Source organism: Pelophylax lessonae, assembly GCF_965119305.1.
Source record: "Pelophylax lessonae genome assembly, chromosome: 1".
In the NCBI taxonomy this organism is placed as follows: Eukaryota; Metazoa; Chordata; class Amphibia; order Anura; family Ranidae; genus Pelophylax; species Pelophylax lessonae.
Genome location: NC_138768.1, coordinates 242,247,695 through 242,272,340, shown reverse-complemented (window position 1 = coordinate 242,272,340; position 24,646 = coordinate 242,247,695). Strand labels below are relative to the sequence as shown.

The following is a 24,646-nucleotide window of genomic DNA, read 5'->3' as shown; positions in this document are numbered from 1 at the left end:
CTAGGCCTCATGCACACTGGACGTTTTTACAGATATTGTTTTTGGCATCAGACGTTTTTTTCTGCAGCTGGTAAACTCTCCAGCATGTTATTTTAATCATGCCACTGCTAGAGGAGAATATGAAGGACCCTTGACATCACCAGAGGGTTCATACAACATTTAGGCCTCATGCACACTGGACGTTTTAACAGATGCTGTTTTTGGCGTCAGACATTTTTTTCTGCAGCCAGTAAACTTCCCAGCATGTAATCCTATATGTCCATGTATGCATAGGCTGTTATCAGCAATTTTTGGCAGGGGCGTTTTCTGGGTCTAAAAAAAAAAAAAAAAGAACTAGTTAGGACTAGGAGGTGTTTTTCAGCTGTAAAATGCTCCAACTCTGATAAAAGCTAAAAAAAACGCTGAAAAACACAGAAAAACTTTTCCTCGTTTATTAACGCTTTTGAGCCATAAGCTTTTGTGGGAGAATAGTTTTGCTAAAAACAAAAAAAAGCTAAAAAATGCTACAGCTGAAAAAAGCTAAAAAAAAACTCTAAAAAAAAGCTACCGCACAAAAGCTGAAAAACACCTTCTACAGCTACAGCTTTCTACTGATGTTTTGATAATGTCCAGTGTGCACGAGGCCTACAAGAACGGTATGTTAAGTATGGCTTTATTAAAAACGTGTGTGTGTGATGGGGGTGGGGGTTGAGCTAAAAGTAAAATAGATCCATTGATATTTCTTGGCCCAGATACTATGACAATTTACCAAAATAACAGAGCGTATTCACTTTGCAAGGGGATTTTTACTATTAAAAGGGAATCTTCAATTTGCTTAAAAAATGCAATGAAAATTCACGTTGAAAAGAATACCCAATCACATGTAAGTAAAATAAAAACTGACATTTTTCTTGCAATCAACCAAGAGAAAAATAAGTCAAGCAAGAGTCTCACAGACATAACTCTTCAGTACATGGAACCCAGAAAGTAGAGGATATGCTGCAAATTCTGTGCGCCAAAGTGAAGAGTAAATTTGGCTAAACTGTGCTGGGAACTGGGCATGGCCAAAAGAAACATTGTTAAATGTCATCTATGTCTACTCTAAACACTACACACATATGCTGCAGTCCTTGTACACACAAAATACTTGTTAACTACTTTGTCTAAGCCTACCTCAGTGAAGACCTTCACTAAAATAGTAGTAAAAAGAACTTAGCAAGCAGAAACTGTTAAGACAATAAACACTTTAGTCAGGATTATGTAATCTAAGAGGGTAGTCACTTTATGTACAATATATAGACTGCAGTGATCGATAGAATGCGGCCAGCATCTGTGGTTAACTGGTAGAAAAATTGTCTGGTATTGATGGTCAGGGAGGTGGGGGGATGCCTGGCATTAGTGGTCAGAGTGTAGAAAATGCCCTGTATTGATAGTCAGGGGAAGCAAAATTACCTGGTATTGATGGTTAGCAGGAGGAGAAAAAGGCTAGCATCAGTGGTCAGTGTGAGGAATTAATATCTGTACACCTTTCTATCATTGTCTGTACCCCTTACATTGACGATCAGTGTCTTTGCCCCCTTATGTTGCTGGGCAGTGTCTGTGTCTCCCTTACACTGGTGGCATGGGTGGTCAGTGTCTCTGCCCTCCTTACATTGCTGGTCAGTGTCTCTGCCCTCCTTACATTGGTGGTCAGTGTCTGTGCCCCTCCTTACATTGGTGGTCAGTGTCTGTGCCCCCCCTTACATTGGAGGTCAGTGTCTGTGCCCCTTTACATTGGAGGGCAGTGTACAGTATGTGCCCCCTTGCATTGGCGTTCAGTGTCTCTGCCCTCCTTACATTGGTGGTCAGTGCATGTGCCCCCTTACATTGGAGGGCAGTATAAAGTATGTGCCCCCCTTGCATTGGTGGTCAATGTCTGTGCCTCCTTACATTTTTTGTCAGTGTCTGTGCCCCCTTACATTGGTAATCAGTGTCTGTGCCCCCTTATATTGGAGGCAAGTGTACAATATGTGCTCCCTTGCATTGGTGATTAATGTCTGTGCCTCCTTACATTGGTCGTCATCGTCTGTGCCTCCTTACATTGGTGATCAGTGTTTGTGCCCCCTTACATTGGTGGTCAGTGTCTGTGCCCCCTTACAATGGAGGGCAGTGTACAGTATGTGCCCCCCCCCCTCTTGGATTAGTGGTAAATGTCTGTGCCTCCTTACAATAATGATCAGTTTCTGTGCCCTCTTACATTGTTGGTCAGTGTATACACACCTTTGCAACTTAGTGATGGTCAATGTAACCCCCCCACACACACACACACACACACATGCACACTGCCTAAATGTATCTTAGTGGTCATTAGGAGCAGGGGAATTGGCAGAGAAGCACTGGCAGAGGAAGAATAAAAGGGATAAGTGGAGAATTAACAGCAGAGGGTTGTGGAATATAAACACAAGATGCATTTATATTTGTAATCACTGTGATTGGTAATTAAGGCAATCACAAGGCACAGAGCCACTCTAATTGGCTCTGTGCCTTTTACTTGTGAACTGCACTGTCTACAGACAACGGATCACCGGTATTGTGTGCAGATAGTCGCAGTGTCTGGTCCAGCAGAATAAGAAACAACTTAATACATTTGCAACAAAGGCATGTGGGAGATTCAGAACAAGCTTTATGAAAAATAATGACTATGAATAATACACACTGTTTATTTTAAAGCTGTTATGAGTAGGAGATAATGTTGATATACAGTAGCAGGGTGCTACATCAAAACCTCAACAATTGTTGTTTCAATATTTAAAAAAAATAACTTTCAGTGCATTAGAAAATTCAGGAAATACCACTGCTTGATTTCATTTTAAAGCAGGTTATTGCCTAAAATGTATGATAAATTCAGTGACAGTGTACATACTACCTGTAATTATCTTTCAGTAATAAAGGTGATCTTTTCCTTTACCCACTTTTAATGGATTAAGAGCTAATTAGCTTGCAATGTTGAATGATAATTACAGCAGGCATACCACTCCACTGCCTTTGATCAGGCCCCTTGTATTAAAATGCTCAGTAAAGGTCATCTAATTCAAGCTTGACAATAGGCTGATAAACATAATTGTAAAATTCTACAGATGACTGGAACATAATTGCTGTAGGACCAATTATATTTAGGAGAAAAAATTACATTTCTGTGAAAAAGGGTGGAGTGTCCAGGTTATGACAGCAGTTAGTGATAATGGTGGGTTTTACACTGTGTTGATGGTGTGGCCGAAGGTGCTTACAAACTGTAGCTGAATCCTGTAACTTAGGAAAGTCAGAGTGAATTACTGTATTCATGTCATGCTTGTACTTCACCATCTAGTAAGCTGAAGTGAGTGGTGGGTCCACCACGGTGACCATAACAATTCTAGAAAGAGGGAAAAACAAGTAATGCATGTGATATGGGCTGCTTCTGGAAAGTTGGAAAATGTTGTACTCAGTCTACGGGCTTCTGCATATCATGTTGGTATTCTCAGCTAATAAACCAATCAAGAAAAAGTATTTGAAAGAGGCAGTGACATACATTTTTAAAACTATCGAATAGATTTATATACAAAACTTAAATCTATTCAGGTTAGACTTCTGCCTTAATAATAATTCTAGAAGGAGGTTTTAATTAGATATGTTTGCAGCTACAGGCACAGGGATCATATTTACTTCCTTTTTTTGGAACTTTTTCAGATAATTAATAGATTGGATGGCTCGCCAAATGTTCTGGACTTTCACCCATTATGAAATGCTGATGGGACACGGCAGTCACTGGAACAGTAATAAAAGCATGAATAAATATTCAAAACATGACTATTTTCATATCTGTTTATCTCATATAGTCAAAAACAGTGTCAATAATTAATGATAATTCTAATGTAAGTATAGTTTAGTATGCAAACAAAAAACCTGTGCTCATGCATTGCTTTCTCATACCCACAAGCTGTGCTTATCTCGCTGACCTGCTATTAAATAATACATTTTTTTAAACAAAGATCAACTTGGGAAATTATATCTTTTAAAAAGTACATTTTAAATGCAGGCATAAGCAATCCGTGGTTTCATCATACTGCTAACATAAACTATTCAATATTTTTTTTAAAAAAAAAAGCGTTTTCAAAAGTTTTTACTGCCCTATTGTCCGAATGAAAAAAAAAAAAAAAGTCTCACCTTCTTACTTTTTTTTGCCAAATTTTCCCTTCATTATAATTCTTTTCCAGTAGCATAGCTAACTTTTTTTTTACTTTTTAGGATATACTGTATATGAAAAAAGTGATTCAGGATTTTTTTTTTCTGGAGGCGATATGTGAAATACACTGAATTGAGTTCTAATCCATAGGAGAAAAATAAAAGTGACTCAGGTGCTGTGTGTTTATACGTGAGGCAGCTGGAATCTGCTGCAGGCAAGTGGGTGAGCAGGATGGAAGCCAAGAGTGTACGAGAAGCAGAAGAGGTCTTTCTGCATAACTTTCAGTTCCCTCATTGTGTATTTGGCAAATTAATGTATTCCTCTCCCACTGTTTTCTGTTTTTAATAGTCTGCTTTGTAGTCATCACCAACAAGTGAAAATCTTGGCAGGCTATAAACATGTGTCGTTGGTTGTAAGTCACATGCAATTTCCATCAAGTGAATTAAGAAAAAAATCAATTATAGCTCTTCATTGGGTAAATTAGTATGTAAAACAGAACCAATTTGGTAGTTAACCAAATACTTACAGAGGGATATTTTCATAATTATTAAATGTGGAATTTGCAGGGATAAAAATGAAACAAAAAGCAAAAAATGTTGGCTATTTTTAGAAGGTCAACATTGAAAAGATGATTTTTGTCCAGAAAAGGAAAATAAAACAACACGATTGCAAGTTACCGGTAGGTAAATATCAGTTTTTATTGTTATCGATAGCCCCTGCAAACATTATGATTTCGAAGAACACAGTTTTTAATATATACCAATGGGTTCTTGATGATGTGTTATCATCTTACCTCAAACTGCCACAAGTTGCTACCTCGGGTACGATGAAGACCAAGATACATGGGTTACAGCTGTGGAGAATGCAGGAAAATTGTCCTCAGAAGTATATCCAATATTTCCCAAATGATGAATGAGAAGACTCCAATATACATTGTTTGCCATTTGATCTCTCTGAGCTGTAACATGCAGCCATGTATTCTTCATTCTGTAATCCCACCATATTACAATTTAATTTCCCTCCTTTACAGCTATTTTCTTGATTCTACCATACCTTTCTTAGGTGATGGCATAAAGATGGCTTACAATGGAAAAGAGAACCACTGTGAAGGATGAAAAGAAGATGGTTGGGTCATGGTTGAGTGGCTGATCTGTTTGCTGGTCAACTTCTGGCCACCAATCCTAGATGTCTTTAGATAACTAGTCCTACATGTCTCTCCTGCAGTTCCTAAGTTATTCTACATTGAAACTTTTTAGGAAATAAAACAAAGCCCCTCAGATTATACATCTCTCAAAAGTGAGCTGTTCACTTTTACTCAAAGTAACAGAGGGCCAGTGTGTGGTGTCAGTTTACCTCTAGTCTTTGAGAAGTGCTTAAAGTGTTTGTTCATTTTTACAGAAAAAATGAAATGGTGAACTAACAATGTACACCCCCCGAGTCCCGACTGTCCAGGGCTGCTGAACTGTCAATATCCACACAGTGGTCCAGAGGTCTGAGGATTTGAAATCCCTTCTCTTCCCCTTATTCTCTCTTCTGCCACAGAAGTTATTCTGATTGGTCAGCGCTGTTACAGTAAATTGCTCTGGTCCATCCTGGAAGAGTGGGGATTTCAAATCCCCAGATTGACAGAGCTGCTGCGTGGGGGTGGGGGGAGGTTGTACGGTGTTAGTATACATTAGTTACATTTTTTCTGTACATGTGAACTAACACTTTAAAGCAGTATTAAACCCCAAACCAAAAATTTAATATGATGCAGCTTTCCAATGATTAGGTTTTTTTACCCTGATTTTCTTTTACCATGTTTTTTATGAAGAGTTTCAAATAAAATACAAACATCCAAATAGAACATTTTCCATTTTCTACCAGCATAGTGCTTATTACACTGGTGTCTGGCTCAACATTGTCAACGTGAACAATAAAGGAGAAACATATCAGAACGATAAACACACAAAGTATACAGGGTTTTGTAACACATTGGAGACGTTTATGCTGCCCCTGGAACATCCGAACACCCCCATTGGGAACTAACCCCCCCCCACCAGTTCTTAATGAGTGGTTATTCATGTGAATGTTATTATCACCTGTCGCTATATTGTATTATAAAAAATGAACTCCTGAGGCAGTAAACAAATGCCGAGGCGAGAAGCCTACATCTAGTTATCAAACGGTAAAAATGTTACAAACGGTTTGACCCTGGATATACTGAATGGTTTGGCTTCAGCACAAGAAATGTATCCAAGGTCCAAAAAAGATGACAAAAGGGGGAGAAGAAAGGAAAAGGATAGAAAAAGACCCCAACCTGTGGGGTTCAAGGTCGCTCCTGCCCATCCAAGCAGGATCCTCGCTCACAAGTCCAGAAAGCGGGACGGTGGGCCCATTGTTGGGAACTGGTCCAAACAAGGTTGCAAATTTTACTAAATTTGTCTTTAGTGTCCGTGAGTATCGCAGTTCATTTTTCACTCATCAATGTACCATGCACCCATCGCTTCAATACCTCAAAAGAGAGGAGGGGCGTTTTCCATGATTTTTCTATGGTTTGTTTCGTGGCCATAAAGATATGTGTTGCCAAGATACATTCCCGCCTGGATAGTTCAAGAATTGATTTATGAAGTAATGCTTCCCAGGGGTCTTTGCGTATGTTGGAATGAAAGAGCATATTGACCAGTGTGTACACCCAAATCCACAACTATTTACCTTTAGGGCATGACCACCATATATGTTTCATGTCCCCCTGATCCAAGCAACCCCGAAAGCATAGAGCCGAATATGTCGGGAGGTATTTTGCAATTCTCACTGGAGTGTAATACCATCTAGACATAACCTTGAAGGAATGTTCTAATGCTATAGCATTTCAAGAGGTCCTCCCACATCTTAGACCATTCTTCCCTAGATGGAGAGGTTCCAAGGTCCGCCTCCCATCTCGTGCAGTAGTTAGGGGTCTGGGTATTAGAGGCTCCCAGTATAGAGGAATAGAGCAGTGAGACTAAGCCGCTAGTAGTCGAATGGGTACGACATCTGGTTTCAAATGTAGTTGATGGTTGTGAACTATCATAATTTTTAACCAATGGGTCTAAAAAATGGCGAATTTGACGGTATCGATATCCCTCTCTAGCTGGGGCTTCATAGGTTTCCTAAAGCTGTTGAAATTAGTATAACTCCCTGTTAGTAAAGAGGGAACGTACTGTTGTCAAACCTTTGGAATACCACCAAATAAAGCTGTGAGGATTATCTAGCCCTGGAGGAAACCACTGAAAATTAAAGACCTCCAAAAGGGGTAGATGAAGCGAGAGTAGTCCAGCGGAATACTTAACAGAATCCCAGACTTCTAGGGAATGGGATGAAATAGGGTTTAAAGGTTTAGGGTGAAAGTGCGCTGTTAGCCAAAGGAGGGACGATACTGGTATCGGGTCTGTATCCACCAGGTCTATATACATCAACCAAGGGGCCGATGCTTCTGAAAATAATTGTATCAGAGGGGCAATTTGCTCCACTCATAGTAGCCCATCAGATTGGGAACTCCTAGGCCCCCCGCACGCTTCTGTCTATATAATACTGTCTGGTTCAGTCCTGGTTTGGTTCCAACCCCAGATAAAATTGAGAACACACCTTTATAAAGATTGCGAAATATGTGAGGGGACCATGACCAGTAGAAATCAAAAAGCGTACAGTAGCTTCGGGAGAAAGGTCAATTTGACCGCATGAATGCGACCCAACCAAGACATCCTCGACTCATCCCATGTTTTCAGCAAGCGAGTGAGTAATCTAATGAGGGCGGGATAGTTTGCCATATACAGTGCTTGATAGGTTGAAGTCAACTTAATTCCCAGGTAAGGAAGCGCGGACGTCCACTGAAATGAGTAATTCATGGCTAGGGAGCGTTGGACCGAATCTGGTAGGCAGATGCTTAATGCTTGGTATTTAGCATGATTGACCTGAAGTTCCAAAAAGGAGGCAAAACCATGTAATTGTGAGAGTAAATTTGGGAGACTGGTATGGGGAGACATAATATACAGTAGGACATTGCAACCAACGCTAGCTTATGTTGTACTCCTGCCAGTTCCAACCCCCGAATCTCAGGATTCAGGCGGATTTGCTCTGCAAGAGGTTCAAGGGCTACTATAAAAAGGAGCGGGGACAGTGGGGAGCCTTGGCACATCCCACGTGTGATGGAAAATTTGGGGGATTCGTATCCCATATATTTAACGGAAGCTGTCGGTTGAGAATATAATTTATCGATCCAACCTAAAAAGGAATTGCCCAAGCCCCTATAGCGGACAGTTTCTTGCAAAAAATCCCATGATAAGATATCGAACGCTTTCCTAATGTCTAAAGACAGAAGCATTAGGGGTATAGATTGGCTATGAGCTAAGTGAGTTAGTTGAAGCGTTCAACCTATGTTATCAGTGACCTGTCTAAGGGGGTGTAAGATCTTATTTAGACGACTAACGAGTACTTTAGTAAGACGTTTGATATCGACATTAGGGAAATCGGATAGAAATTCGCCCATGATTGCGTGTCTTTCTCTGGTTTGGGGAGAATCACAAGGCTCATAACATATCTACGGGAAGATGAGCATCATTCTTTAGACTGTTGAACATCATGGTAAGATGGGGGACAACTACATCCAGCTGTTTTTCATAAAATAAGGCCGTAAAGCCATCGGGACCAGGACGCTTATGTATTTAAAATGTTTTAATTGCAAGACAAAACCTCGTCTTCCGTGATGTCAGCTCCCAACACATTACCATGGGACTAAGTTAATGGTGTTAAGGCTGTGGATTGTAAGAAGGCTCGAATCTCGTCCGTGGAGGCAGTAGCTCCTGCTGAGCATAGCCTCGCTAGATGAAGCTAAATTCATCAATGATTTTAAAAAGATTAGATGTAAGACCTTGAAAACGCGGTTTGAGCGACAAAGCTGGCTTTCAAAATTCAAAAGACTTGAGCTTGTTAGTCAGAAATGATCCCATCTTATTAGCATTACCAAAAAATGCAGCCACAACATTTAGTAATTGGTAAGCTGCAATATAATACATTTTTACATTTTACTTTTGGGTTTAATACAGCTTTAAATGTATGTCAGTGTGGTACCTATATGAAAAGTCAGGGGGAAATTCCCATTCTCTGGTACACTAAAATTACCAAAAATTGATTCAGAGGTGTATTCACCATGAGTTAGAAAATAATTATATACAGACATATCTGCATTTGTGTATGCAAGTGTACATTACAGTCATATCCAGCACCACATTTATGAGGCGACTGTTGCAGACTCTTTTTTTAGTGATGTATAGCAGCCAAATATGATGGTCAGATACACACTTTCTGTAATATAGAAACCATCTCATTTTTTAACCTTACCCTTACCTTAGTCCTTAAAAAAATTAAGTGGTTGATTTACAAAAGTCAAATAGACTGTGCACTTACAGTTGCATTCATTTTCCCCAGAGCTTAGTAAATGTGTAAAGCTTCACTTTGTAAAAAAATACCCATTTAGGTGCAAGGAAAAAAAAAAAAAATACATTTTGCTTACACGTGATTAAATGTTGGAAATCAACAGAGCTTTACCACGTTCACTAAGCTCGGGGGAAAATGAGGGCAATTGCACTTGCAAAGTGCACAGTCTATTTGCCTTTAGTGAATCAACCTCAAATTTGTTTTGTCTTTGGCCCCTTTTACACTTGTGCGACTTTTCCTGCGAGTACCGTTCATATCTGTACGACTTCAAGTCACAAAGACTTCAAAGTAGTCCCTGCACTACTTTGGGACGATTTTTAATGCATTTTGAGGTCCAAAGACATAGGCATTGCTTTAAGTCCAGTGAAAATCATGGCAAAATCTCGTCAAAATCATGGCAACAAAATTGCAGCAAAATCGCGGTAAAATCGCATGACTTTTAGGTCGCATAGGTGTGAAAGGGGCCTATATGGGCATTATGACATTCTTAACTAGAAAAGGGATATGGAAGCAAATGCTGTAGGTTTTTCACTTCTGTATCAGAGAACACTGAACACTGAATAATACAGTTCCTTAGGAGGAAGCATCGCACTCTCATTTTATCAGCAAGAAAAGGCTGGAATTTTGTGATTGCTGCCCAGTTCTTTATTTCTTTTAGAGCTTTTTTACATTGTTATACTGTATCCCCACTTGACCTTTCTGCAGCAATCAATTCAGTAGGTGTTGCACAGTTGCTATGTTTGGCACAAGTCCACTATAACAATTAGACCATTCGAAACAGGATCTGAGTTACACCTTTGGGCAGTGGTGCTTCTTACACTACATGACTTCTGTAGACCAATTATTTTATTTTTTTTTCAATAACATATCCACAATATTGTGCATTATGTTTAGTCCTCATGTGCACTGGATGTTTTTACAGCTGCTTCTAGGGGCGTCTGTTTTTTTTTTTTTTTTTCTGTTTCTAAATGCCCCTCTATGTTAGCCTATGTGTCCATGCACATGTAGGCTTTTACCAGCATTTAGTGGCAGGAGCTTTTAGGCTACATGTACCCTAGCAGCTCCTAAACTTGAGTTTAGGAGCTTTTGCATTTTTTTGCCAAAGCTCATAAACTTAACTGAATAAAGCCTATGTGCCCATTTTCAATGTGTGGGAGTTTTCCACATTTTGCGTTTTGTAGGAAAATGTAGGCATGGTGTACATGAAGACTTAGGCTTCTTGTATACTGGCAGCTCCTAAACTTAAATTTAGGAACTTTTGGAATTTTTTTTTTTCTGCCAAAGCTCCTAAACTCAATTCCATAAAAGCCTATGTGTCCATTCTCCATAACTGTGATTTTGCCATGTGTTTTGTTTTTGTAAGGAAATGTAGGCCTGGTGTACATGAAGCCTTAGGCTTCATGCACACTGGCAGCTCCTAAACTTGGCTATTGGCGTTTTTTGCCAAAGCTCCTAAACTCAATTCCATAAAAGCCTATGTGTCCATTCTCCATAACTGTGATTTTGCCATGTTTTGCATTTTTGAAGGGAAATGTAGTCCTGGTGTACATGAAGCCTTAGGCTTCATGCATACTGGCTGCTCCTAAACTTGGCTATTGGCGTTTTTTTGCCAAAGCTCCTAAACTCAATTCCGTAAAAGCCTATGTGATCATGTACACATAGGCTTTTTGCAGAGTTTAGGAGCTGCCGTGTTTAGGTGAGCTTCAACCTCACTCTCCTGAACGCAGAAGAATTGGGTTCAGGATAGCAACATTTTGAGGGGGAAAATGTAAAACGTGGCAAAATCACAGTAAAATTGTGGAAAAAACATGGTTTGCGTTTTTACAGCATTTTGTGTTTTCCCGCGGCCACCGTCAGGAGCTGTCAGTGTACATGATGCTTTAGAGGCTTTTAGAGGCAGGAGAAAAAAACACTGCCAGTGGATCCTGAAGCAGCAGAGTTAGGGCAGAAAAAACACTTAACACTACTAAAAGCTGCTAGAAGATGCTAAAAGCTGCTAACCGTGTCTAAACACTAGTGCTTGAGTCTTAATTCATTTCAATGGCCAGAATATTTTTTTTATTCTGGCCAATGAAATGAATTAACGCCCAAGAGATTGACACTGGTAAAAGCTCCTAAAAGCTTGTAAAAACTTTAGACACTTGTGCAAGCGTCAGGCATTTTGTCTGCAAAAACCCTGCTGGCTTCTAGGAGAGTTAAGAAAACGTCCTGTGTGCTTGATGCCTTGCACTCAGACACAGAGACACTTTCTGTGTTGGACTTTCCTGGAGCAGATAGGGATTGATCATCAAATCTGTGCAGGGGGAGTGTGACGGTGTTCACCGTCACTAGAATTTAAGGACAGATGGGTGCTGGTTTGGATTGCTTCATATTTTGTCATCAATGTCTCCATGTAGAAATATTTAGATTTGTTCCCATTTGCCATGAGGTCTGTGATTTCTGAGTGCTGTGTGTGTTACATATCTTTCAGTGTCAGAGAGGCTTTCCTTTTGTTTGTGTATTGGGAGGGAATGTGAATTGCCCTGTCTCATGCTGAGTGCTGATGACCTCCCATTGTTCCGTGTCTGGCTATTGTGTACATTGATTGTCCCCTGGGGGCTTCTGTCTCATTACACATAACAGTCCTTCTAATCAAGCTATCCGACCAATCCCTGCTGACTCATTTTCAAGTCCTCATTTGCATGGCTAAGGAGGACCTAAAGGAGAACGGCATGTACTTTGCAATTGACCAATGGGAAAGCGGTTGTTGGGGGACGGGATGTTCCAAATTCTGTATAAAAGTGTGTTGTGTACTTCCAATAAAATGTCTTCCTGTTTGAACTTACATACAGCCTGCCTGGTGTTTGTTCTAATGGATTCCGAAAGCACATAGCTGTAGTTCGGATCCCGGAGCCTTGGTTGACCGAACCATCAGACGTTGCGATCTGCAAGCTGACTCACTAGAAACAGAGGAGTGTCGGGAGAGCGGAAGCGAGCGAGCAAGGGTCTCGTCACAGGGAGCTAGTTGCTGTTGCGGATTTCTGGAAATGGCTCTATTTACATTGAATCACAGACACACTCAGCATGTATTCACAGTCCTGAACAGATAGGGACAGATCAAGGAAAATTATCAGGAAGAAAGTTTCTGGCATCCTATACATTCATATATTCACAGTCAGTGTGTGCTTATGTTTGTAAGACTTGAAGTAGATAGGGAAAGATCACACAGTGTTTTTAGGGAGAGACAGTTTCTGCCTTTCATATAGTGCCAATGAAAAGTCCTATAGTCACAGTCAGTGAGCGTTGGGAGGACTTGGGAGTTGATAGGAGAAAAAAAATCACACAATGTTTACAGGGAAAGATGCCTTTTTGTGTGTGTCAGCGACAATTTCAGTTGTTGTTTATTTCATGTTTTATTTTTTGTTTATGTTTTTTTTTTTTACTTTTGTACAAAATGTCTGCTCTTCAATGATATTCTCTTATTTGCTGAAAATCTATATTTTGTTAAACCATTATTTTATTTAAAAAAAATCCATTTTAAAAAGTAATTTAATAATGACCATTTGTTTAAATATTACAAGATAATATATGACCTGGTATGCACTCCAATTCAGAGACAATTTTTTTCTCAACGAATGCATAAGAGTGAACAAATAGTATTGTAACCAGGTATGGTAGTGGACTAGTAGAGTTAAAGGGGAAAGGGGACAATAGGGACTATATCTAGCAAACCTGGGTAATGGGGATTTAAATGTGCCTCCAAATCAATGAAAACATATATACATAAATTGTAAAAGAATGATTCATGTTTATTAAATATTACATACAATCCATATTAAAAAAGATACAGTCATAATCAAGTGTGACAATGCATGTATATAACAGGTCACATGACCAATATGTGGACCATATGATCTGCTGATGAATGCGTTTCGCTCGCATTTAAGGAGCTTATTCAGGATCCCCAAATTACATGCATATCATACAAACTTTCATAATGTCACAGTATCCTTGATTTAAAATGAATCAATACATCTCCTATAGAATTTAATAACAAGTGGTCACATCATGGAACCAATTAAATCAACAAAAGGTTCACTAAAGGGGAAGGTATTCATATATAGACAGCCGGACCAAAGTTAGAATATGTAACACAAGACACCATATGGAAACAAAAGATAGCCAGAAAGCTCCCTTCATCCAATAGTCTTGGGAGTAGGTCAATCCAATAACCATGTGTCTACCTATATCTCAAACGGCAGAGCACAGGAATGTTGGAATCTTATCTTGACACATTTAGTATATATCTCCCAAGAGTTGACCGTGACAATCCTTAATAATGCATAAGAGTGTCTTTATCACCCGCCATTTACTTTATTCACCCTATGTCATACCACAATAATTAACTCCACAATGTCATTGAATAGACTGTTGGGAAGTGGTTAATACTCTTCTCAATGTGTTTCAAGAAATAAAATATTTTCTTCTTTTCTTCCTCAGCAGATGCATTAAGTTTGTCTTAAAAACTTCTATAACTATCAATACCTATTTGTTATAATATTACAAGAAAATATGAGATCTGGCATTCCCTCCAATACACAATTTGTACCAATTCATGCATAAGAGTATCATATCACCCACCAGATGCCTTATCTTCACTATGTCATAAACATACTTAATGCCAGGATGATATTGAAAAGATTAGTGGGAAGTGGGCAATACTCTGGTACTTAATTCCTGGATAGTAATTAAAAGACTGGTGAGATGTGGGCAATACTCTGTTCAATGTATTTTACGAAATATGTTTACTTCCTTGGAGTGTGTTTGAATAATTTATATCAATAAGCCAATTCATTAGTAATAATCCAATTATAATGGTATGGTACATTGTTCATACGGTAGCTTTACAATTGACTGTTACTATTACTCGTGATATTTGCATCACATTTCAGGTTACATTCAACATGTCTCCTGAGGAAACAAACAATGTAGTCTATTCAATATAATTCCTTGAATTAGGTATTTTGTTATGACATATGGTAAAAAAAAAAGGCATATGGTGGGTGATGGGGGCATTCTTAGTTCAAATTGCGTGATTAAACTCTGAAATGGAGAGGATACCAGATCTTATATTATCATAAAATATATTACATAAAATTATGTAAAATATATTACATAAAATATATAAAATGTATATTACATAAAATGAATAGTTTTTACAAAATGTATGTTGTCATTACTTTATTACATAAAAAGCCCCTCTACTAGATTACGATGTGTTACTGCTCCTTCATTACTAGGGTTGTGGGAAGTAATCGACCGGTTATAATTTGGATTTCTTCTATGCATGATAAAATTTGCCTTGGCTCTCTCTCTCTTACTTAAATTGCTGCCTAATAAATCTGCTTACGTACTGTGTATCAACTGCAAAACATTTACAATTATTGTTTATGAAATAATACACTCTTTTTTTTTTCTTAATCACATGAATCCTATGGTCTTTTTATCCCTAAAACAGGTGTTTTTTTTCTCGGTTCTGCACATCATACTTTTTAGTATTTGTAGTCTCCCCTAATGTGTTATACATCAGTTTTATTTGTGGCAGATATGGCTTTGTTATCAAATTTGAATATATATATATATATATATATATATATATATATTTTTTTACTTGGCCTATTTTGGCAATAAATAGTAAAACAATTAGAAAAAAATTGCACTTTATTGTAAATATTGATATTTGAAGGTGGAGAAGGATACAACTAAAGGTGTACACATTATTACATACATACAAATCCAAAATACATACTATAAATTTTGTTGCATTTGGCAACTAGATGGCAGTAAGCTTTATTTACATTTCCAATGATGCTTGGTGCCACCTAGTGTCCACATGCAGTATCTTCCATTTTAAATCAATGAAAGGCAATTGACCAACACAGGAAACAACTTAATAACTTTCATTTTTTTGCCCCATGTTGCACAGCACAAAAGTACATACTCTTTCACTGGATGACTTGTTATGATTTTTTTTTAAATACACCACAAAATGTGTCACTGGCTGGATTCCCAGTTGAAAGGGGAAATAAAAGCCTTAAAAAGAAAATGAATGCAGACATCATAGCTAGGATATTGTAAACTGCAATATACTACAATTTGTGATGGTGTTTCCCACTGATTTAGAGCATATGTTTCTGTGCATTTGGGAACTATTTCTGGACTTGATAGTACTTTGGCTGGAAATGGTGCCTCGTTTGATGACCAATCAAAATCAGTAAAGGGATTTTCAAATTAATTTGACTGATAGGTGAAATTGAAGTGCAGCACACATTGCTGGAAGTTGAGGCAGGTAATTTTCATCAAGATGGTGTGCACTTGAGCCACAATGGCCTCAATGTTGGTCTTCGGGAGTTGGTCTTGATTTCACAAATTGATGTTATGTAGTTGATAAATGATTATGTACCCACTGGGCTGGCTACATGTGGTCAGTGGCTGGTATAACAAACCAATAATAGTGAAAAAGCTACCAGCGCAAAAATGATACACAGACAGTGTATAACCAAATCCATATAAATAAATTCAATAGTGCAATTGATAAATGATAAATAGTGATCAGATTCCGGGTGCACACACCAAATGTGTTCACTCCTCACATTGAAAGAATCAATATAATCAAACTGTGCTGCGCCAGAAAAAGTGCATATATTACCAAAAAACTAAAAATGACAGTGCATATATCACCGTATAGAGAATCCTCAAATAACAGTGCTAATACCACCATAAAGAAAGTGTGCAAATATAATGTCACAAAAAAGTTCATCATAAAAATCCCATGGGAAAGGTTTGTTATTGATCTGCACCTCAGTGATCGTGTGGATACGCCCACCACCAACTTCAGTGGCCTCTCACCTCACTCTTTGACCCAAGAGTTACCCAGGGTCTCATACAGCTGTCCCCACACTGGGGTAGAAAGATGATGATCCCCAAAGGAAATAAAGTACAATTACAGGCTCCGGTCCAATTCGATCAAGGGCACATATAAAATATATGGAACAGATCTAATGCTCTCCGTTTGGTTATGTATAAGAAATGTATTATTTATACACTTACATGGAACGGCACTTAACAGTGCATGTAATCAGCACAATTCCGTTATGGTTAGAAAGTCCCCTACCAAGGAAGTCAATGCTTAGCGCTCTGACGTAACGCATATAGGGGGCGGAGCCTGCATGTCGGACATCACATCCCTTCCTAACCATAATGGAATTGTGCTGATTACATGCATTGTTACACGTTCCATGTAAGTGTATCTCTTTGAATACATTTCTTATACATAACCAAACAGAGAGCATTAGATCTGTTCCATATATCTGTGCAGTGGTTTTGCACAGGGCAGCCCTGATCCTCCTCTTCTCAGGTCCCTCTTTGGCTCTCTTAGCTCCTCCCTCCTGTTGTGTGCAGAAAGCAGCTTGCTATGGGGGCACTCGAGCCGAGCTGCAGCTTTGTGTATTCAATCAGACACTAAGCTGCCGTTTGGCCTCTCTCCTGATTGGCCAACTGAGTTTGATTGACAGCAGAAGGATCCAATGGCGCTGCTGTGTCTCAGCCAATCAGGAGAGAGACAACTGAGGCACTTGTGGACATCGCTGGATAGAGATGGGCTCAGGTAAGTATTAGGGGGGCTGCTGCACACAGAAGGTTTTTTTTATCTTTAATTGTAGGGTATAATCATGGGTGGGATCCTGATCCAGTTTTATCAATGAGCTGCCTTCCTGTACATAATAACCATGAATGTATTTTTTTTTTTACAGGGAACAAGAAATCAGGAAAACGGATGTTAATGCAATACAGTAAAGTATACTGCATTTTTAGAAACAAATTTGTCAGCAATCTTATTTGTAGTAGAAAGTGGGGCCAATGTGTGCATACTGTTCACTAAAAGGTCACCAATATTATTATTCTATGATATCAGAGTTCCATTTGCCTTTTTATGCCTGAAAACAGTAAATGCAGCTACACAGCACTTAAACCATTTGACTGTATGCATCTCTAGAAGCTATATGGAAATAAGCCGACATCAATGATGCAGAAAAAAAGGAAAGTTCTAAGAGTACAGATCGTTCCCTCCACTTCTACAAATATGTGTATGGTAATGAAGCATGACTTCCTCTAAGAGCTGGTAAACAAACCTTTCCAAAAAAGATATACAGTCACTAATATTTTCATTCCCTTTCAATTCTGGACATTTTTGTGGTAGCCATGTACTTAACTAGACCACATAATGAGGATTACACAGAACAAATACTTGTGTCTTTAGTTAGGACTTTCCTTTAATCAAAAGCATTGTTTGTGAAACCACTGATGGGAAACATTCCTGAATTACCACAATGGTAATAACCATCATGATCACTTAGTAAATTACAAAGTAAATCTTAGATAAAAATAAATAAAAACGTTACTTTTACTTTAACTTCCAAGCTTTGTCATGCACGATAACACCACTAAAGCCGAAGGTTTGAAATGGATATATTACAGTACATTGTGTTGTCACCTCAAATCTGTCACACTTGCAGGAAGGTGCCATGATGTTACAGCTGGTTGACGCATTGCAAAATTTGTTTTTACATTTTAGAATTTGTCTATCCTTGCTAAGTTATCAGCAATGGAAAATCAGATTTGGAACAGTTTATTTAAATCCCTAGTAAGACTCCATAGAACCTTAATGGAAGCCAGGCCTCTTTACAGTTTTCTATGTTTGCAGAGAATTATTCAAAAATGGTATTGTATACTGTATCATTAACCACTTGCCGACCACCCGCCCTATATATACTGCGGCAGGCTGGCTGGGCTGCGCAAATCGCTGTACCTTTACAGCGGTGCACGGGAGCGCTTCTGGGGGTGAGTGCACGCCGCCTGCGGTGTGCGTCTGCCCCCACTAGGCAGTGGGGGGTGCCGATCCATGGGGCCGGTGGCTGCAATGGCCGCCGGACACCTGCGATCGCTCCCTGCTGAGAGAGAAGAACGGTCAGCTGTTGTAAACACAGCAGACCTTTGTTCTCTCTGAAATGATTACAGAGCTCCTGTGATCCTTCTATATGTGTTCATTTTAAAAGTCCCTCCACCATACAGTTAGAAAACACTCCCCTAGGCTCACATTTAACCCTTTGATCACCCCTGGGTTAACCCCTTCCCTGTCAGTGTCATTATTACAGTAACAGTGCATATTTTTAGCACTGATCACTGTAGTAATGTCACTGGTCCCCCCAAAAGTGTCAAAAATGTCAGTTAGGGGTCCGATCTGTCAGCCACAATGTCACAGTCCCGCTAAAAATCTCAAATCGCTGCCATTACTAGTAAAAAAAAAAAATGACATAAATCTTTCCCCTAGTTTGTAGAAGCGACTTTTACGCAAACCAATCAAAATACGCTTATTGGGATTTCTTTTAACCAAAAATATATAGCAGAATACAAATTTGCCTAAAAGGATGAAAAAATTATATATTTTTTTATTTTTGGGAATGTTTTATAGCAGAATGTGAAAATATTGTTGTTGTTTTTTTCAGAATTGTCGATCCTTTTTTGTTTATAGCGCAGAAAATAAAAATCACATAGGTGATCAAATACCACCAAAAGGAAAGCTCTATTTGTGGGAAAAAAAGGACATTGATTTTATTTAGGTACAGCATCGCACGACAGCGCAATTGTCCTTTAAAGTAACACGGTGCCGAATTACAAAAAATGGCCTGGTCATTAAAGGGGCAAATCCTTCCGGTCCAGAAGTGGTTAATCACGGCTACTTGAGCTGACTATTTGCATTTGCACACAATTTTGTATTTAATTTCTTTCCTTTCAAAAAAATCAGCTCCACCTTCTTTAAAAAGATTTAAAAAAAAAACACACACACAATGAAAGATAGGGGCCGTAGATTTCAACTGCAAAAGCTAAATTGGAAATCTGGCTCTATGTTGAAATGAACACCGGTTCCTGCTTCATCCATGTCCTTTTAACAGAAGAGAAAAAGGTCAAATCTATTGTCTTATGACATCAGAAAATACATATTATGGTAAATACTTAAATGAAATTGTACAGATGAAAGGCCAAACTCTTTTAACATGTTTACCAAGCTAAACTTAATACACCGGGCCAAGGATTTTCAAGGTAAAAACACTTTACAGTAGTACACTGGGTATATCTAGTACATTCTATAATTGCACCATCTACAGTGTGCGATGAAGTAGCCCGGACTGTGTGCGTTGAAGTAGCCATTACATTGTTTCATCTAAAATGAATTCCAGGTAATATATGAACTAATAACTTTGAAAACTGAACTAAAAGAATCTCTCGAAATCCCATAGACTTGACAGTCTAGCTATGAGATTCATTCAGGCTAGCGACAAGAGCTCCTATGTACAGACCAGGGCACCTTTCCTATCGAGACTTTAGGTCGGCATCAGGTCTCTTCTATACAATACCATCCATGCTAAAAGAAGAAGTATTCAGGGGATTTAAATATAGGTCCTGCGCCACTTTTCCTGCAACACTAGCCATTGTGCTAAATTCAATAACCATTTGCTCCACTTTTCCTCCTATCTACGAGTCATGCGCCAAATTCAGCTAGTTCTTATTTGAGGCACTTTATATTGTTGTTGCATTGATTGCGACAAATTCAAAATTAAATAAGGATAGTTTGTCCCTTGGGAAACTGGAATTAATTAAGACCAACTCTCTTTTGGTGCCCTGAGAGCCGTCCACACTTGGAGAAAACAGTGATTATTTCAAGCGGCTATAGCAGCTGCTAGTAATAAATACAAGTGAATCCGGCAGCCTGGTTGTACCCACGTTTATAGATCAATCCACTTGGTATATTCAGCCTGCCCCCACACAGTTCGAATCAAAGCCGGTTCCTGCTTAGCCGGCTGAGATTTTGACCGTCTATGGCTGGCCTTAGATAGTGTCATTATTTATTTTGTTAGTCATTGTGTGTCGTTTAACTACTTCAATACCGCACACTTTCACCCCCTTTCTACCCAGGCCAATTTGCAAATTTAGTGCTGTCACACTTTAAATGCCAGTATGCAATGGGCAACGCTATGCCCAAATTGAATTCTTATAATTTTTTTACATAGATGGAGCTTTCTTTTGGTGATATTTAAACACCACTAGGATTTTTTTTTTTTTTTTTTTGCTGTGTACATGAAAAAATAATGAAAATTTTGCAAAAAAAATGTTCTTAGTTTTTGTTAGAAAAATGTTGCAAATAACTCATCTTTCTTCATACATTTAGGACAAAATGTATTCTTCTACATTCTTTTGGTAAAAATATCCCAAATCAGGCCCCGTTCACACTGGGGCGATCCGACTTCCAGGGGCGACCTCCGAGGTCGCGCCGCGAGCAGCGCGCCGCGACCTCGGAGCGGCCGGCACGGACTTCATAACATTGAAGTCTATGACGGTCGCTCCGGGTCGCCCCAAAGAAGCTCCGGACCCTTTTTCTAAGTCGGAGCGACTTGTGTCGCTCCTATTAGAACGGGTCCGCAGCTTCCCTATGGAAGGCGACCTATGGCGACCTGTGAGGCGACCAGGTCGCCTCACAGGTCGCCCCAGTGTGAACGGGGACTCAGTGTGTAATATTTTGTCTGTGTGCAAATTATACTACATTATTCCACAGACTATGGGATATATATTTAAAAAGTGATCAATCTTGATGTTCTGGCGGTCTATCTAATTTCTTGAGGCTCTACTAATAGCCCCAAATTACCTCTTTTTTGAAAAGTAGACACCCCAAGGTATTTAGTAGGAGTCATGGTGAGTTTATCGAAGTTGTAATTTTGTTGTCAATGTTTTTGGGAAATTAAACAAAACAAAAAAACAAAAAAAAATATATATACATATGTAATATATATATATATATATATATATATATATATATATATATATATATATATATATATATATAGAGAGAGAGAGATAGATAGATAGATAGATAGATAGATAGATAGATAGATAGATAGATAGATAGATAGATAGATAGATCAAGGAAAATGTGATACAATCTCCAATATGTGATATCTTTTACTTTAAAATAACATCTTCGCAAGGTAACAGACAATGTAAAAAGCGACTGTGCAATTTCAAGCATCCCTGCTCTTTCTCAAGCTGTCAGTATCTATCTGATGCCGAGGATTCAACTAAATATCTACACAGGGTATAACCATCAGGTGCTCCTCGTTTCTAATTAGCTGTGTTTATTAATACACTTAAGGGCTTTCGGATGCATTCAGAACAAGCATATATAACCACCACCCCACCATAGCCATACTGCAGATTATCAAAAGTTAATATCTCCAAATATAAACACAAATAGTCAACAGTAATAATCATTATTTCCTTCATCTTAGTTTAAAAAAACGATCATAGTATTCACGATGTCCCAGAGCATTAACACCTTCATGATCTCATTATTTTAGATATTCATTCATACTTATCCTATAACAGTGGTCCTCAACTCCGGTCCTCAGGGCCCACTAACAGGCCAGATTTTAAGTATTACCTTGGGGAGATGCAGACTAGAGTACTGCAATCACTGAGCAGCAAATATCACCTGGGATGTATTTCAGTTATCTTGCAAACCTGGCCTGTTAGTGGGCCCTGAGGACCAGGGTTGAGGACCACTGTCCTAGAAGAGGAAAAAAGGAAAAATGTATGCTAACTAAATTCCCAGCAAATCGTACTTCTAAAAATAGAGACAAATCATAATCCTTATTCAAACAAAATGTATATAATGTACTTAAACAAATTATCCACCAAACCTCCCTCTGCCTCAAGCTTTTAATCCGAGTCTCCGCCTCTATAAACTCTATATATATTTATTTATTTATACACTAGTGACAGTATGCAAAAAAAAATAAAAAAATAATAGTTTTACATATTTTTTAACCACTTAAGCCCCGGAAAATTTTACCCCCTTCCTGACCAGGGGGTATTTTGCGATTCGGCACTGTGTGACTTTAACGGACCATTGCGCGGCCGTGCGACGCTGTACCTAAACGAATTTGACGTCCTTTTTTTCCCACAAACAGAGCTTTCTTTTGGTGGTATTTGATCACCTGTGCAATTTTTTAATCATGCGCTATAAACAAAAAAAGAGCGACAATTTTGCCAATTTGTTTTATGCTACATATGTTTGGTAAAAAAAATCGCAAAAAGCGTATTTTGATTGGTTTGCGCAAAAGTTATCGCGTTTACTAACAAAGGGAAAGATTTCTGTCATTTTTGTTGTTTTTTTTAAACGCGTAATGGCGGCGATCTGCGTTTTTTTACGGTACTGCGACATTGCGACGGACAGATCGGACCCTTGACTGACATTTTTGACACTTTTGGGGTTACCAGTGACATTTCTACAGTAATCAGTGCTACACATATGCACTGTTACTGTAAAAATACACTGGTAGTGAAGTGAAGGGGTTAACTTTATTTGAGAGAGAGGGGCTGTGTGTGTCCCTAGGGGCGTGATTCTAACTGTGATTGGCTGTGGCTTGAGGTGTAGGAACAATGATCAACGGTCCTACATAGTAGAACCGTGTGATCATCGTTTCTACACCGGGGAGAATGACAGGCGGCTTGTTTACACTAGCCGCCTGACTTTCTCCCTCTCCCCCGATGATCGCCGAGTGACGGGTAACGGGTCCGCCGGTTACACGCGCGGGGGGGGGGGTCTGTGACCGAGCGGGAGCGGGAGCGCGCCTTCGGCGGCGTGCGCTCGCTCCCCAGAGCCTCACAGGCTAGCGACATAGACCTACGTCGCTCTGCCTGTGAGGGGCTGACTGCCGCAGTAAATATACTGTGAGCAGTCGGCAAGTGGTTAAAAAAGTTTTTCTTTTTTTTCCTTTTTATATACTGTGACCAGAGCATTACAATGCTACTACGGTATAGTGAGACTGTACTACTCTGGGGAGATGATAAGTTTTATTTATTTTTTGTTACACTATGATTGCTTATAACAGTGATGGTCACTGTTACATAGTTACATAGTTTGTGAGGTTGAAAAAAGACATCAGTCCATCCAGTTCAACCTATGATGTGTGTGTGTTTGATGTTAACCATACATTGTATACCCCTGTACGTTGTGGTCTTTAAGGTGCCCATCTAATAGTTTTTTGAAACTATCGATGATCCCTGCTGATACGACTGCTTATGGAAGAGAATTCCACATCCTTACTGCTCTGACAGTGAAGAACCCCCTACGTATTTTAAGGTTAAACCGTTTTTCCTCTAATTTTAGTGAGTGGCCACGCGTCTTATTGTATTCCCTTACTCTTAAAAGTTTGTTCCTTATGCTAGGGTCGCCAGTACAGTATTTGTACATTGATATAATATCCCCCCTCAATCGTCTCTTCTCCAGAGAGAATAAGTTCAGTGCTTGTAGCCTTTCCTCATAGCCGATGACCTCCATTCCCCTAATTATTTTTGTTGTCCTTCTCTGGACTCTCTCCAGTTCCAGCACATCCTTCCTGAGGACCGGTGCCCAGAACTGGACAGCATACTCCAGAGTCTTGTAGAGTGGGAGAATAATCTCTTTATTTCTGGAGTAAATCCCCTTTTTTGTACATGCCAGTATTCTGTTGGCTTTGCTTGCAGCGGCTTGGCATTGCATGCCACTGCCAAGCCTGTTGTCTACCAGTACCCCCAGGTCCTTTTCCATCCTCGACTCACCCAGAGGTCCCCCCCCCCCCCAGTGAGTAGCTTGCTTTCATGTTTCTGACGCCCAAGTGCATTACTTTACATTTTTCAACATTAAACCTCATCTGCCATGTAGTTGCCCACCCCATTATTTTGTTCAGATCAGCTTGTAAGGTTTCCACATCCTGCATAGAAGATATTGGCATGCTTAGTATAGTATCATCCGCAAATACTGAGATTGTACTCGATATCCCCTCCTCTAGATCATTTATGAATAAATTAAACAGGATTGGTAACAGGACAGGACCTTGGGGGACCCCACTTTCCACACCCGCCCAATCAGAGTACTCCCCA

The 24,646-nt window shown here is 39.2% G+C and overlaps 1 protein-coding gene across 1 annotated transcript in view; it reads right to left on the bottom strand.

Annotated features, from left to right (window-relative positions):
- Positions 1-24,646, bottom strand: part of TMEM132C (transmembrane protein 132C) — an 843,198-nt gene that overhangs the window by 402,279 nt on the left and 416,273 nt on the right. The gene's annotated exons all lie outside the window — the stretch shown is intronic.